General features: G+C 41.6%; 1 pseudogene; it reads right to left on the bottom strand.

Annotated features, from left to right (window-relative positions):
- Positions 1-10,892, bottom strand: part of LOC21390215 — a 15,758-nt pseudogene that overhangs the window by 107 nt on the left and 4,759 nt on the right.

Below are 10,892 nucleotides of genomic sequence, written 5' to 3' on the forward strand. Positions count from 1 at the left end.
GCATTCCAGAGCCACTCTCAAAAGAATTTCCATCTTCTCCACATCATACTCACCTTTCATCGATGGATCCAGCGGCGGAGGCAAGTTGGGGCACGTGCCCCCACGGAAGTTATGTATAAAATTTTTTTTAATATAATTTTTAAAAAATACCACTTTTGTTTGTTTTTTTTATTGTTCCCACACAAGTTGAATGAAAAACTCCCTATTTGTCTTTTCTCTCTCCACTCTGCTTTTCTTCTTGTCTTCTCTCAACAAGCAACGTCTGCTTGAGGATTGGAGGACTATTGCTAGCCCACCACGCTCACTACTACTCAGGTTTGTCTTCTCTTCCTTTATTTTGAATGCTATGAGCTTAGTAAAAGTATGCAAACAACAATTCCAGATGATGAGGGAGAGTGGATGGGATTATTTTTTTTTATCAAATCTCTTCATTTTGTGAAAAAAAAAAACAACATTAGAATTCCCAACATGGATGATGTTTTTATACCTTGAGGTAGGATCAAGACGCAAAACTCAAGAAATTACCAATTTGCATCATTTTCATGTGGACCTATTTATTTAGACATTGATATGCAACTTCGAGAGTTAAATGATCATTTCAATGAGGTAAATACTGAATTGCTTCTCTATATGGTGTGTTTATCTCCCATTGATTTATTCTCTTCATTTGACAAGAAAAGGTTGATTCAACTTGCTGAGTATTATAAAGATGATTTTTCTACGGTAGAACTCATGACACTTGGTAATCAACTTGAAACTTATATTATTGATATGCGTTCAAGTAAGAAGATCATAGAATTGTAAGGCACTAGTGATCTTGTACAAAAAATGGTCGACACAAGAAAAAATTTAGTATATCCATTGGTTTATCGGTTGTTAACTTTAGTACTGATTTTACCTGTTGCCACTGCTACTGTTGAGAGTGTATTTTCTACTATGAATATTGTGAAGAATCGACTAGGCAATCGAAAGAGATCAATGGATGAATGACAGTTTGATTGTATATATTGAAAAAGAAATTGTTGATCATATTGATAATGAAGTTATTATGCAACGCTTTCAAAATATGAAAACTCGACAAGAGCAATTGTAATATACTTCATAGTTATTGAGAAATATTATGATAATATTTTTTATATTTACTGTTGTTCTATTTATTTATTGTAAAATATGCTTTATGCTCCCACCGAAATTTTATTCTGGCTGCGCCACTGGATGGATCCATGATCTTTTCCACACACGACGTCGTTTCACTACTTCCATCAACTACCATCTCCTTCACCAACTTAACTAGCCCTCTATATGATGTCTCCAATGTACCATCAGTAGATTGGAAACCAGTTATCGGGCTCTTCCCGGTCAATATCTCCAATACAACAATCCCATAACTATACACGTCTGCTTTGGATGTAATAGATTGATTAGTAACCAATTCCGGAGCCATATAGCCTCTGGTTCCTCGGATCCTTGAGAAGCTTGGATCGCTAGGTTCTCCTCTTTTCAGTAGCTTAGACAATCCGAAATCTGCCACCTTTGGCTGATAATCGGAGCCTAGAAGTATGTTTTGAGGCTTACCTTCGCAATGTAAAATCCACTCCAAGCACTCTTCATGCAAATAACCAAGGCCTTTTGCGGTGCCTACCGCAATTTCAAACCTCTTTTTCCAATCAAGAACATTTCTTGATAAATTTTCTTTGAGGGATCCATGTTCCAAACACACAGTATACCAAAAGCCTATGCTTTCCTTCCGCGCAGTATCCCCACATTTCTATTAAGTTCATGTGGTTGAGCCTACCAATGGTGTTTACTTCCGCTAGAAATTCAGCTTCTCCTTGGCAAGCTTCACTTAGTCGTTTGACTGCTGCGATTTGAGCATCGGAGAGGATAGCTTTGTAAACAACTCCTCCTGAGCCTCTTCCAATCTCTTGAGAAAAACCCCGAGTCGCCTTCTTTAGCTCGGAAAAGCTAAACCTTTTGAATCCGGTCGATGCAAGAAGGTAATCTCTCATATCCGTGCCCGAATCCTGTTGAGTCCTAATCAATAAGCACCAAATGAATAGTGTAGAGATGATTTCAAGTTCTCCCATTCCAATTGCAAACCAGAGCATGAATCTCACAGATTGATTAGTGTGAGTTTCGGTATAAGTCCTATCCACATGCTTAACTTGGTTGGAGCAATTTACGTGAAATTGTTCGTGATCAGGTTGGCTGTAGTTTATGGGCAGCCTCAAGTACATGTCCCCAACAAAACTTGGAATCTGGTGTCCGTTAACAAGCAACATCTTGGGGTAACATTTAAAACCTTTATCGTAGGAAAAGGTGTATTGGAAGCCTTTGCAGTCACACCTTTGCAAACATATATTTTCGCAATCCTTGAAGGTGAAGTTGGGGAAAAATCCGAAATCATAGCCGTAGAACTCAGTATACCAAAGCTTTAGGAATGTTAGATTCATTCTTTTCGCAGGATTAATTGAATTCTGGCTCACAACAGTAGGACCTGTTAGGTAAGTTACTGTTTTTAATTTTTAATTTTTAAGTTACTGTTAGGAATCTTAGATTTTTTTTCGCAGGTATACCAAACCTTTGTATTTTTGAATAAGTTACTGTTTTTAATTTTTAAGCAATGGTTATTTTATAGTTTATTAAGAGTCTATAAATAAGTATTTTGTATAAGACTTTATGTGTATTTAGAAAAAAGCACAGAGAAAGAGTGGCTCCTTTTGAGAGAAAGAGAGAAAAGTGATGAGAGAGATAGACAATGGTGTAAGGGGTTTTTGGTAGAGAGAATTTATTGAGTGTAATTCTGAAACTGTTAGTGATTTGTTTTTCTCTTCCGTGGACATAGAAAATTTTTCCGAACCACATATAAATCTTTGTATTCTCTATCTTTCTGTTATTTTGTTTCAGTTTATTTTTCTAGCTGCATGGGTGTAGAGGTGTGTTTTTCCCAACAATTGGTATCAGAGCTATGTGATAAGACCAAGCCTCTGGTCAGACGGGTTTACGTTAAGAAGAGGAGTCGGGTGTAAATGGTCCTGCTTGTAGCGGATTAGGCTTGTAACAAATTAGAGGAAGTTAGAAGTGAGGGGTAGAGGCGGCTGAGAGTTAGTTACAACAGATTAGATAAATAGGAAGGGAAGAGGGGATACGGGGGGGTTATCCAGAGAGAGAGACTTGTATAAGAGCTGACAATTGAGCCAGCTGGGAGGTTGCAGTCCCTCGAAGCACTGTGGTTACGTTCATTTGTCTATAATACAATAAGAGTTATTGATTCTTGATTCCATTTCTTCTTTTATTCTTCTTGTTGTGTGAAAGAAACCCTAGAATCTATCATTTTGCTATTAGAGCAACGTTCTAGGAAGGAAAAATGGTAGCCAGGAAGACGGAGGAGAGATTCGAAACCGTAGAGAAGGAGATGAAGGAGATGAGAGAGGCGATGAAGAAGGAGGTGAGTGAGGTCAAGGCAGAGCTGATTCAAAGCGTTACCGATCTTCGTCGATTTTGGGAGGAAAACATGAAAAATTCTTCGTTGGCAGTTCCCGCGCCGGAGAAATTAAAGGCGATCGTGACGACAATAGACGGCGGAGCAACGTCGAATGATTCCGGTGAAAAGGATGGGCCACGAGCGGAAGTCGTTCTGGGTACACAGGAGGAGATTCGCACGGGGGATAATCACGCGGGGGATCGCAGAGCGCCGCGGGATTTAGGGCGAGATTACGCGGGGGGGGGAATTCTCAGGTGTGACGGTGGTCGGGAAGCGCCGATGAGGAACCAGAGAGGGGAAGCCTTAGGTCACCGAGGCGATTGGTGGAGCGCGACCGGTGAGGAGGGATTTCGAAGGAACGGGGGTGGAACTGGCGGTGGAGTTGGAGCACAAGGATATGGCGGCGGTGAGGCGTGGCGTGGAGGAGTGAGAGAGGATGGACAGCTGGATTTTTCTAGGACAGCTTTTCCGCATGGAGTAGGGAATACAGAGAATTTAGGAGGAACATGGGAGGACGAGAAGAAGTCTCTGAGGACGAAGAGTGGGTGGCCAATCACCGGCGGCACATAGAATGTCCAATCTTCAGTGGAGATGACCCAGACGGTTGGGTGTTCAGGATGGAGCAGTTTTTTGCAATCCAACGTTGTACAGAAAGGGAGAAACTGATTATGGCAGGAATAACGTTGGACGGCGAAGCCTTGTCTTGGTTTCAATGGCAGAATGGGAGACGACCTTTCTTCTTGGATGGAGTTTAAGATGGCTCTCTTGTAGCAGTTCCGATCGTCTCAGGAAGGAAGTTTATGCGAAAAGTTTCTGGCGATTAGGCAAGATGGGACAGTGGCCGACTACCGACGGAGGTTTGAAATTACGGCTGCCCCGCTCTGGGATGTACCATAGGAGATATTGGAAGGGATTTTCATTAATGGGCTCAGGGCTAAAGTTCGAGCGAAACTAAGGCTGTTGAAGCCATCTGGACTAGGAGAGATAATGGAAACAACGCAGCGGATAGAGGAGAAGAATGAGTTGCTGCAGAAGGAGGTGACTGGGTTGAAATGGACACGGGCACAACATTCAGGAATTAATCGCGGGGAATTTTCCACCATGTCCTCAAAAGCCATTGGGGGGGTGGAACGGCCATTCTGTTTTCCAGTAGTGGTAGAAAAGGTTGTGCCGCAAAAGAAAGACTTTCCTTTTCAGAAATTAACGGATTCTGAATGGCAGGAGAAAATGGAGAAAGGTTTATGCTTTCGTTGTGATGAGAAGTTCACCATCGGACACTGGTGTAAGAAGAAGGAATTACGGATCACGTTGGTTAGTGATGAGGAAGAGTTCGAGTGTGAAGAGCTGGATAAAGCACAACCGTGGGAACCTTTGGAGGGAGTACAGTAGGAGGTTATCGAGCTTTCCTTGAATTCGGTGGTGGGGTTATCGACTCCAAAGACCATGAAGCTTCGTGGTAACATCGGCCGACAAGAGGTAATTGTTTTGATTGATTCCAATGTGTCACATAATTTCATTTCGTTGGAAACAGTGAGAAAGTTAGCTATACCCGTTATTCCAACTACTGGGTTTGGTGTACAAGTGGGAACGGGGGAATCAGTTCAAGGGAAAGGACTTTGTAGGGAGGTAGTTTTGACTTTACCGGATTTGACAATTGCTGAGAATTTTTTGCCGTTGGAATTGGGGGGGCGGGGGGTAGATGTGATTTTGGGCATGCAGTGGCTAGAAACTTTGGGTGGGATGCATGTTAATTGGAAAACGCAAGTAATGAAATTCAAAGTGGAAGGAGAATGAGTAGTTTTAAAAGGGGATACGAGTCTTTCTAAGGCCATGGTTTCTCTCAAAGCGATGTTCCACTCTATAAAACAAGAGGGACATGGATTCTACGTGGAGTTGAGCACAATGCGGATAGATTCTGACACCGGATGCCCACTTCAGGCACCAGTGCAACAACTGTTGCAGTAGTACTCCAAAGTTTTACATATGCCGAGTGGTTTACCTCCAAGGCGTACGCATGACCACCGCATCATACTTCAAGGAGGAACAGGCCCCATTAGCGTTCGACCTTATGAATATCCCCATTTCCAGAAAAACGAGATAGAGAAGTTGGTAAAGGAGATGCTTGCTGCCGGAATAATCTAACCAAGTACAAGCCCTTTCTCTAGTCCCGTGCTCTTAGTCAAGAAAAAAGATAGAAGTTGGCGCTTTTGCGTAGACTATCGAGCACTCAACATGGTTACGGTGCCTGACAAATTTCCCATACCAATTATTGAGGAGCTTTTGGATGAATTGGGTGGGGCAATTGTTTTTACCAAACTGGATTTAAAGGCCGGTTACCACCAAATCAGGATGGAAGACGGCAATGTTCCGAAGACGGCATTTCGTACCCATGAGGGTCACTATGAATTTTTGGTGATGCCACTTGGTCTTACCAATGCCCCTGCCACTTTTCAAGCATTGATGAATGAGGTATTAAAACCCTTCTTGAGGAAATTTGTGTTGGTATTTTTCGATGACATTTTGATCTATAGCACCTCTTTTGAGGAACATTTGACACATTTGGATATGGTTTTGGCAACGTTAGAGGAGCAACAATTGTATGTTAATAAAAAAAATGTACGTTTGCTCAAAGTCAATTAGAATATCTTGGACATATTATTTCAGGTGAGGGGGTGTCGGCCGACCCTACCAAAATTTCTGCAATGTTGGATTGGCCGACCCCTCATTCTATTAAGGAGCTGCGAGGTTTCTTGGGTCTCACAAGGTACTATAGAAGGTTTGTGGCTGGTTATGGACATATAGCTTGGCCATTAACCCAGCAGTTGAAAAAATACAGTTTCAATTAGAATCCAGTGGCCGAGGAAGCTTTCCGAAGTTTGAAAATAGCCATGACAACGGTGCCGGTTCTCGCTTTGCCAGATTTCTCTATGCCGTTTGTGCTAGAATCGGATGCCTCTGGATTCAGAATTGGAGCCGTGTTAATGCAGCAACAACGGCAAATTGCCTATTTCAGCCAAGTCTTATCGGCTAGGGCTCGCGCAAAGTCCGTTTATGAGAGGGAATTGATGGCGGTGGTTCTCGCTATTCAGAAATGGCGTCACTATCTTCTTGGTCGACACTTTATTGTGCGAACAGATCAGAAAAGTCTAAAGTTCCTACTAGACCAGAGATTAGTCAGTGGGGAGCATCAACATTGGCTGTGCAAGTTATTGGGACATGATTTTGAGATACAATATAAGCCGGGTTTAGAAAATCGGGTGGCTGATGCGTTGTCTAGGAAGCCCTCAGGTTTGGAACTCATGCGGCTGGGTTCCACAGCAATTTTCGATTGGTACCATCCGCCAACAGGTGCTTTTGGATCCGAAGTTGGCTGATTTCAGGGCTTAGTTGTTAGTCGACCCTACAGCAGTGAAGGGATACACCCTGGTGAATGACTTACTGCTTTACAAGAACTGGGTGGTGATTCCAAAAAAATCTTCTCTCATTCCGATTTTGCTAAAGGAATTCCATGGCAGTAAGGTGGGGGATTATTCGGGGGTCTTAAAAACTTATAAACGGCTGGCTTCCGAGTTCTTTTGGTTGGGAATGAAACGGGATGTCATGTCATTCGTGGCCGCTTGTCTTATTTGTCAACAACATAAGGCTTCTACTCTTTCTCCGGCTGGACTGCTCCAACCAGTTCCTCTGCCGACTCAGGTTTGGAAGGATATTACGATGGACTTTGTGGAGGGATTGCACAAGTCCGGTGGTCTGGACACAATATTAGTGGTGGTTGACCGATTAAGTAAATATTCTCATTTTCTCAGACTACGCCACCCGTTTTCAGCCAAGTCTATGGATGTCTTATTTGTGAAGGAGGTTGTCCGCCTCCATGGGTTTCCTCGCACCATCATTTTGGATCGGGACAAAGTCTTCCTTATCCATTTTTGGACGGAGTTATTCAAGTTGCAAGGCACTTCCTTGCACCGTAGTACCGCTTATCACCCTCAAACGGATGGTCAATCCGAGGTGGTGAATCGATGTTTGGAGGCTTACCAACGTTGTTTTGTATCGGCTCAGCCTGCCCAGTGGTCCTCTCATATTCCTTGGGAGGAATATTGGTACAATACAAGTTACCACGTCGCGGCAGGAATGACTCCTTTCTGAGCCCTTTATGGTCGTGACCCTCCTAAGTTGCTTCGCTTTGAGAGTGGCTCAACTACCAATTCGTTGTTGGAGCAGCAACTTCAGTCTCGGGACGCTCTCTTGGATGAGTTGAAAGGCCATTTGCTGCGGGCTCAGCATAGTATGAAAATGAGGGCAGATCTTAAATGCAGGGACGTCCACTTTCAGGTGGGCGACTTGGTTTTTCTGAAGCTACGTCCGTACCGTCTTCGTTCTTTGGCCAGGTTTGTCAACGAGAAATTGTCTCCTCAGTTTTATGGCCCTTATAAGATCCTCGCTAGCGTGGGACCGGTGGCGTATCGTTTACAGTTACCGATTTCTACCAAAATTCATCTGGTTTTTCATTTTTCACAAGTCAAGCGAGCTATTGGAGTTTCTGTTATTTCCCAGGAGCTTCCTTATCTCCTTTTTGAGGACTCCGAGTTACGGGTCGAACTAGCACAGCTTTTGAATACTCGTTTTGCTCCTTACACCGGCCAATTGGAAATGCTAATAAAGTGGAAGGATCTGCCTGATTTTGAGGCCTCTAGGGAGTTGTTTGAAGTCATACAACACCAGTTGCTAGATTTTCACCTTGAGGACAAGGTGACTAGTTTGGGGGGGGGGGGGGGGGGGAGACCAAGCCTCTGGTCAGACGGGTTTATGTTAGGAAGGGGAGTCGGGTGTAAATGCTTGTAGCGGATTAGGCTTGTAACAAATTAGAGGAAGTTAGAAGTGAGGGGTAGAGGCGGCTGAGAGTTAGTTACAACAGATTAGATAAATAGGAAGGGAAGAGGGGGTATGGGGGGGGGTTATCCAGAGAGAGAGATTTGTATAGGAGCTTGGCAATTGAGCCAGCTAGGAGGTTGCAATCCCTTGAAGCACTGTGGTTACGTTTATTTGCCTATAATACAATAAGAGTTCTTGATTCCATTTCTTCTTTTATTCTTCTTGTTGTGTGAAAGAAACCCTAGAATCTATCACTATGGTGAAGATTAAAAAAAAAAGGTCAAGATGATGTCCGGGATAAAATTTGAGCAGATTAAGCAGTTTGACGGAAAAAGTAATTTCAGCACCTGGCAGAGTACAGTGAAAGATGTTCTAATTCAACAGTGATTACTGAAAGCGTTGTAAGGAAAGAAGCCTGAAAAGATAAAAGATAAAGATTAGGAAGAACTTGAAGCGAGAGTGGTAAGCACTATTCGTTTAGTTTGGCTCATGAACTGAAATATAGTGTTATGAATGAGACATCTTCTTATGAGTTATGGAAAAAATTAGAAAAAATTTATATGTCAAAATCCCTAACAAATAGATTATATTTGAAGAAGCAATTGTATGAGTTGAAAATGGACGAGGCAAGTGATGTTAGGGACGGTATAAATAATTTTAATAAGTATATAACTTAATTGTTAAGTGTAGAGGTCAAAATTGATGAGGAAGATAAAGCGGTAATTTCATTGGCCTCCCTACCCAAATCATATAAGACTTTGGTGACCACACTGTTAGTTGAAAAGATGACGTTGACTGTGGATGAGGTGTCAATGGCTCTGTTAGAGACTACAAATACGAAGAAACCTAATAGTATGTCTCATAATGAACAAGTTTTAGTGGCGAAATCAGATTCAAATAGAGGTAGGAGCAAGTCACGAGGGAAATATTATGATAAGAGAGTTGATCGTTCCCAATCTCGGCTAAGGAATGATATTGAGTGTTATTATTGTCATAAGATAGGACATATTAGGAGAAACCTTGAAGAACTGACGAAGCATCTAGAAGAAAGAAGAAAACAAGAACCCCAAGAGACTTCAGATTCTACAAATGTTGTTGGCGACGTGTATGATAATAAAGATGATGTTTATTCTGTCATTACTGATGAAAATATTTCTAACTCTTGGATCTTGGATTCTGAATGCTCGTTTCATATGTGTCCACATAAAGAATGGTTTGATTCTTATAAGCACTGTGATGCTGGTACTTTATTGATGGCTAATGATTCTAGTTCTAAAATTGTTGGAATAGAAAATGTGAAGGTGATGATATTTGATGGAGTTGTGAGGATATTGACAAATGTTAGACATGTTTCTCAATTAAGGAAAAGTTTGATTTCTTTGGGAGCTTTGGACACTTTGAGTTGTGAGTACGATGCGAATAGTGGTTTTTATATAAGTCAAGAGAGGTGATTTAGAGCCATAAAGGGTGAAAAGTGAATAACTTGTATAAGCTTATTAGGACAACAGTTGTAGGAGGAACTATGAAGGAGGAACCATGCTAGGAAAAGTCTTCTTCTGTTATAAAATAAGTTGCTGGAGTAAAAGAGTGCAACAAGATGTTGATAATAGTTGAAGACAATAAATGCAAGATGGTGAAGACTTATGGCAGTGAAGATTGCTTTGAAGAAGAAGAAGATAGTTGATCATGTCAAGTTTAATGAGATTTTGAATTTGACACATTTATTCTTATTGAAGTTTGCATCGTTGGTGCTATGACAACTGTCAAGATTCGATACTCAATTGAGTGAGTTGAGAGAATTTGAATCAAGATAGAGATTGTTAGGTAAATGACTCAAATTAGTTTTGAGAATGTTACTATTTTGTATTTTTACGTAATTGTTTTCAGTTTTTGGGCAAGAGTTATTTTATGATTTATTAAGAGTCTATAAATAAGTGTTTTGTGTAAGGCTTTATGTGTGTTCTCAGAGAAAAGTGTGTTCACAAAAAAGTGCAGAGTGCCTCTTTTTGAGAGAAAGAGAGAAAAGTGAAGAGAGAGATAGGTAATGAGTTTTGGGTAGAGAAAAAGAGAGAGTTTATTGAGTGTGTAATTCTAAAACTGTTAGTAAATTTTTATCTCTTTTGTAAACGTAAGAAATTTTTCCGAACTACATATAAATCTTTGTCTTCTCTATTTTTCTGTTATTTTGTTTCAATTTATTTTTCTGTTGCGTGAGTATAAAGATGTGTTTTCCCAATAGTACCTATCACTAAAGATTCCTCATCTTATATCCCGGATAGTGCTGGAACTTTGGACGGGCCGCCCGCGACCACCCGAAAAGCCCGAGGATTTGCCCGAGCCCGAACCCGACCCGCCCGAGATTTTGGGGCCGCCCGCCTGAGCCCGAATTTCACCTTGAACGGGCCGCGGGCTTGTATTCGGCGGCCCGAGCCCGGCCGGGCGGCCCGAGCCCACCCGAATTGCCCAAATTTTTTAAACTTTTTTTTTAATATTAAGTTATTTATATATATATTAGTATTACAATTTATATATATAT

Source organism: Morus notabilis, unplaced genomic scaffold (genome assembly GCF_000414095.1).
Source record: "Morus notabilis unplaced genomic scaffold, ASM41409v2 Scaffold557, whole genome shotgun sequence".
Taxonomy (NCBI): Eukaryota; Viridiplantae; Streptophyta; class Magnoliopsida; order Rosales; family Moraceae; genus Morus; species Morus notabilis.